The sequence below is a fragment of the Athene noctua genome, chromosome 3 (assembly GCF_965140245.1).
Source record: "Athene noctua chromosome 3, bAthNoc1.hap1.1, whole genome shotgun sequence".
Lineage (NCBI taxonomy): Eukaryota > Metazoa > Chordata > Aves > Strigiformes > Strigidae > Athene > Athene noctua.
This window is the reverse complement of record NC_134039.1, coordinates 59710628-59717296: the sequence shown is the minus strand read 5'-3', so window position 1 is coordinate 59717296 and position 6669 is coordinate 59710628.

Here is a 6669-nt window from a genome sequence, read left to right as displayed (position 1 = left end):
CACACAGAACTCTCATTTAAAATAAGTGGGAGTTTCTCTTGATTAATCCCAGTAGAATTAATCATCTTTTGTTAATTAACATGTTTTTATTTGGGGGATATTGGCTGAAAACTGTTGAGTAGTTTGAGTTTACCCTAATATCACTCCTCCAGCTCCTATTCTGTAGTGTCTACTAAGTGTAAACTGTATCTGAATTGAAATGGAAATGCGATAAAGTACAACTGTAACACTGAAAGACTTTATGTACTTGTTTCTGCTAGGCTGCCTTTTGATTCTATTCATGGTGTTTTTACAGCAGTTCTTGTTCTAAAGGTTTTTAAAGGCTGATATCAGAATTAAGTAATTATAAAAGGAACTGAATTTTGATCTGTTGTGCATTACAAATTCTATCAGTATCTTTTTTTTTTTTTTCCTAATTGAGTTATGGCTGAATGGAATATGTTGTGAACTAAGATTAGTTTAAATACACATCAGAAGGCAAGACTGCTTGCTCGGTTCAGTACTGAAAGTACCAATTATGCTATTTTTGTGATATTTCAGTCACATATTTTCAGTTGCTGCAGAGCACAGCAAACATAAGTGCCTTGTACCCTGTAAGTGTTCCCTGAACAAATTCTTGGCTTCCCTTCTCCTCTTTAGCAGATATTTGTAGGTGTTAAGCTGAAAAGTACTTTTTCAGACTCACAGGTGCAAAACTATAATTGAGAAAAGACTCCTCAATAAAAAACACATAATTTTAAGTAAAAATTTATATTCATTATCATTTCTGGTAATATTAGGTGTTTTTTCACTAACAGCTGGGCTCTTTATTTAACTCTTATTTCTAAGAACAATGACAAAAAAATCCTGTGAAATTATTAAAATATTTCAAGGACCGCATAATTACTGCACTGTAAATCCACTGTTACTACTCTCAGAACATAAGTGGAAGTGTATTGCTGAAAGAGTATACGGATTTGCAGTTGGTGTTCAAGTACTGAAGGCAACGTTTGGTAACCTCAGGAACAGCATGCCAACAGCGTCCTGAAGCATGAACACGGTCGGATGCATTTCCACTTACACCAATAAAACATCTCTGAACACAAAATAGACCTGGTGGATTTAAAAAAATGCTCTTAAAAACTGATATGAAATATTTTTTGTTACTTTTTTTTCTCATATAGCTATCCTTGATGTGCCATTCCTGTTTTGATGGAAATGTCACCTACTGCTGTCAGCTAACCCTATCTGCTGTCCTTGTATGAAAGCACACTTTGTCGCCGGATCCTAAGCTGGCTCAAAATGATGTTGCTGCCTTGACTTTACAAAAATCGTGTTGTGAAGCTGAACCTAAGATACCTACTTTGAAAGCTTCCACCCTTGCCCTCTTTATCATTCTGAGACTGAGGAAAGCAATAGAAAGCACATTTCTTAGGCTGAAGCTGGTTTTGTCTGTATCTTTACAGAAGCTATAACCTTCATAGACTTAAAATAACTCATCCAACAGATTAGCCTCCCTGATGTGACTACCTCACCAAACCACCTTATGCCACCGGCTTTATTTCCTCTGTTCCTGCAGTGCATGGGCTGGGGGGTGCATACCTTGGTACAGTTTGTTTTCAAAATGAGGAAGGACTGAAACACACAAAAAAAGGGTTAGCAATAAGCAGTGCTGTCATCTGGTGGTGAAATTGTTACCACTTTTAACAAACTGATTGTGCTTTTCAACCAATGGTTTTCACTTTTTTGAGGAAGTTGATGCAGTTTCCTTGGCATATGGTCATGCATCTTTCATATTGGAAATAGGCAAAGCCAGTGGTTTTATCCAAAGTCACTAAACCTTTGAATTTCATTTTTGAAGAATAGCACACCAGAGGTAGTCTTACTTTGTTCAGGTTTTGTCTTTTTCTTCTTTAGCTTGTGCTGCCAAAACATAATGAAGTTATTGTAAAGTACATTATAAATGTTATTATTTGTGTGCAAACACTACTTGTCCAATGGAAGTAAGAAGTAAGGACAAAAAGACATACCACTACCTCAGAAATATCAGTATATTCAAATGCCAAAGTACTCTTCTCTCCTCTTACATTTTTATCAACAGTAAACCATCACTTTTTTCCACAGTATATTTGATGTCCATATCCTTACATACCAGGAAAATACACTTTTTAGATCTAAGTTCTATGATTGTTTTGTTGTCTGTAACTTCCATCATTGCATCTCAAATGGTACAGTGTCTGCTCACCTGGGGAGCTGGAAGAAATGTGCAGGAAACAATAAGAAACTTGTTATTTCATGCTACCTCTTCGTACTTTTTAACACTGTCTTCTCTCTGAGTTTTCTTAACATTTAAAGCAAGATGCTAGTGAGAAAATTATAGCTGTCACATGAAAAAAATTAAAAATCAAAGAACAAACCCGAGTCTTTTGAAACTATTCAGGAATTTACTAAAGTAACCATCACATGAGTTAAAAATGCTGACATCAAGATATAAACTTTCACTTCTGCAAGCATATTCATTATTCCTAATCCCTGTATCAGCCTGTTATATGAATCCTACATTTTGAAGTAGATTTGGTTTTGATGCATGAATATTGGCCAGAAAATCTTGAATCTCTGAATAAAATACACCATTCTAGTTATGGACTTCCCATGCTGCAGTAATTAATTTTTATGGATCTGTGCTAGTTGCTGTTGACAAATACAGAAGAACTTTTAATGCTTTTGTTTTGTTTCTTCTACAAGGACTTAACAAACTGCACTGGTGGAAGTTCATTAGCAGATGATTTTTTACTAAAGTCCAGGTGATTGTACATTCCATATTGAAAACTGATTTTCCTTGAATACGTTTGTGATACCGTCTTGTCCATTTAATAACATCTTATTAGCTGACCTAATCTGAATAACTTCTGGAAACAGAGACAAGTAGTTAAGTAAAGGTATCAGGTCCTAGCTCTTTAAACATAGCTAGCTGTACAAAAAGTTTCTTTCCGTTCTTCAAATGCAAGAGCCACATTCACTGGCCTTTAATAACACCAACAATAAAGAGGAACTGGAACAGTGAAGATTTATTATATTCACAGATCTCATGAATCAATGAGAGCATGGACAGGGTCACTGTGCAGAGTCAAAGTAAGGATATTAGCCGGGGTTTCATAATTTGATTGTGGCCCATTGTTATGCTTGTGTGGCCTATTAACTATAGTGGCTGGTTTTATTCACAGTTTAGATTTTCAGCTTAAATTCTCACTTAAATCAAAGGGATAGTTTTGTAAAAATACTTCCCGTAGTTTGCTTTGCCTAACTTTATAGGCTGTTTTTACAGTGCAATGTTAAAAACTTGAGTCTTTTCTGCCAGTGAAGACCACAAAGTCATCGAGACTCATTGTTATTTTAAAACATGACAAGCTGGCCTTAAGACCTTAGGGATCCTTTCTTCAGAAGTCAAGCTGGTGATGGATAAGGAGCCATCAGAGCTGTGTGTATCTTAACTGCAGGAGTTCAATTAAGAAGCCAAGAGTGTCTCAGGTATACCAGCGTAAATGGAAGTGCTTGCTTTGATAATGTCTCTGTTGCTGCTCAGAGCAGGTAGTTGGCTTCCCCCAACTCATTTCTGATTGCACAAGGAGGTTAGCACAGAGGAATACCTGAAAGAACTGACCTCCATCAATGCTCAGTGAGTGCTAGAGAATACTACAATGGGGAAATGCTATCAAAATCCCTGTGTCTGCATGGGGATTTGGCAGGAAATGGCTAGCTGTAAGATCTAAAAGCCACAGCCCTGAGAGCTCTGTTGCCTTTCTGTCCCTGACAGAAACTCTGTTCTGCTGCCTATACACTACAGAGAAAATTTCCTTACCCAGCATTGGTTTCTGCAAAGTCTATTCTGCAGTTCTTTTGCTCTGACATTCCTCTTGCTTTTCATAATGGTTTGCTGTGTGATGGAAAATTTTCGGTTGCTTCCATCCTACACACATTTATAATTATCAGCTGGTTTTAGACACTGAGATACCAAACTACAGAAGCAGTAGTCACTGTTGAAGACAAGGCCTTTGTCAAAGAACCTTAAAATGTTTCTTCTTCAGTCTCTTCACCCTTGAAAGAACATTCACAAGTTCCTGATGAATATGATGTCAAAGGTTAAATAAGATGAAAAATAGTGCATTAGAGTCATATGAGAATTTTTACTTAACTTGAAAGCTACTGTAAGGTATCAACTAAACACAGTTGTGAGTTGCCAGGCTGGATGTCTTTTGCTTTGTGTTCTCTCTTCATGCATATTAATGGAGAAGGTCTCATCTAGTCAGATCAAAGTTCCAATAAGAAAAATAGTCACATTTAAAAAATAATTACTGTGTTTAGCTTAAGTAATTAATTAATATAATCACACACACTTTTATAAACCAAACATTAAAGTGAACAGCTACATTATTTGGTGATAGTTTTTATGATAGAACAGAAGTTTATAATTGCTAAGTTAAATTGAAATTTCATTTTATTATGAAATAATTTCACAAATACGCTTTTCACAAAAAGTTTAATAGAAAGAGCAGGACAAACAAACAACAGATGTTCATTTGTAATAGAAGTTAAAAAGGATTATTTCATCACTAAAAATGCTTTATTTCCTAACCCTTAAAATCCATTTATAAGTCCTCAAAAATAGAGCTAAAGTAGTCTGTGTTTTGACTGTTTCTTATCTTAAAATGGAATTAGACATTTTGGGTACTTACAGAACATTTTAATAATTAAAAAGTTCATAATTAGATGCTTATTTTCTGGTACAGTGGCTGAAAAGAACATGAAGCCCCATAACTCAAACAGTTTCAGAGAGGTGTTGTGTTCAGGACTAATGATAAATTATGATATCTCATCTGGGTGAGAAATTTTACTTCAAAAGCAATTAAAAATACTGGAACAAAGTAACATCCAGCATAAATAGGTAAATGTAATTAAGTATACTGAGTTCTGTCCAGTATGCTATGACCATATTTAAGGATATAATTTTGTAGCAGAGTTTTAAACATTTATTAAATGGAAAGTGAATTTGCATGAAAGAAAAAGTTGCTATTATAATAGCCAGTTCTCAGATCCAAATAGCCATAAACTTTAAACACAGAAAGGGCTCTTAGACAACTCTAACTCCTATAAAATCACAGGCTTTTGTATTCCAGTCAGTTATTATCCTAGTAGTCAGCTTTGAGTACAAGAATGTGTTTGATAAAAGTATATCTTGGATTTAGCTAATGCACGTCTTCCAGAAAGTCATCGACCCTTGTTTGAAGAAAACAGCAGTTAGAGCATTTCTTTTTGAGTATTTCACTGTTTATTCCCATAATTTCTGATATGAGCTTCCCTAGCATCAGTTTGTGGCCAGTGGCTCTTGCCATGCTTCCTCTGCTAGTGGAACCTGTCACATACAGCACCACCCACAAATTTCACAAACTTCAATTTGACAGCAAGAGCATAGTTGAGTTTCTTTAAACTTTTATCGAAACACCCTTTTCTTGGTCTTCAAATCCTTCCATAGTTCTTTTCTTCAGCCTTTCGGGTTTTTCAGCAGTGTTTTAAAAATGTTTAGGGTAGAAATATTTTTAGAATTCCATTATTTATCTCTCCTGAGCCATAACTAAAATCAGAGTAAGCCAGGCTCCTATTCATTAATTACTTTATGTAATTTTTCTTTTCTTGCTATAGCATCATTTGGGCACTCCTGCTGACTTGCTAGTTTGTTATGATCCCAAACTCTTTACAGACTCATTGCTTCCAGTGTTTTTTCCATTCAGTTTTCTCCATTGTTGCATCCTGTATTTCTTCCTCCAGCATATGCAGATGTATATTTGGCTGAGTGGGAATACATTTTCTTTCAATGGGAAGACTAATCTAAAAATATTTATTCTTTTTAGTAGGTTTTATTTTTCATTAGTTCCAAATCACTGATGGAAATGTTGAGCAGTACAACGCTGAAGAGCCCCTCTATCTAATGCCAGAATTCTGATGCTGATTACTTTCTTATGCACGTTCGTTAGCCAGCTCTTAATCCAGTTAAAACATGCTTTATTGATATTGTGTAGTGCTATATTTTTAATTAGAATATTGAATCATACTAAGTCAAAAGGCATACAAAAGTTGAAGTGTATTATACCTACATAGTTACCTTTGGAAACCTATCTTGAAATCTCATCAAAGAGCGGAAGTAGATTTGTTTGACAAGGCTTATTTTTCACAGAACTATGTTGACTAGCATTAATTATATTCCTATCTTTTAATAATTTATTAATTGAATCTCTTTTCAGTTTTCCTATTATTTCTCTGAGGACTGATGTTGGGCTAAGCTGACTAGGAGTACAGGTGTCACCTGTTTACCCTTGGTGGAATACCAATACAAGATGTAGCACTACTGCTTGCTAGAATATCATTGACTTTGCTCATGTCTCCTTTAGGTCCCCTAAATAAGCTCTCTTTCTTACTTTTGGCATGCTAGGTATTCTTTTACTAATGGAAAAAATATCTCATCAGCAAATGTGGAAGTAAAATAGTTTATGTAAATAAAATACTGAAGGCCTAGTTATGCCGTTGTACAATACATTAGAAATGAAAGTAAAATTAGTGTGGATGTGGGAAAAGATGTTACAAAACTCTACCACAGTTTTACAACATGATGATGTGTGCTCAAATTAGAAAGAACAA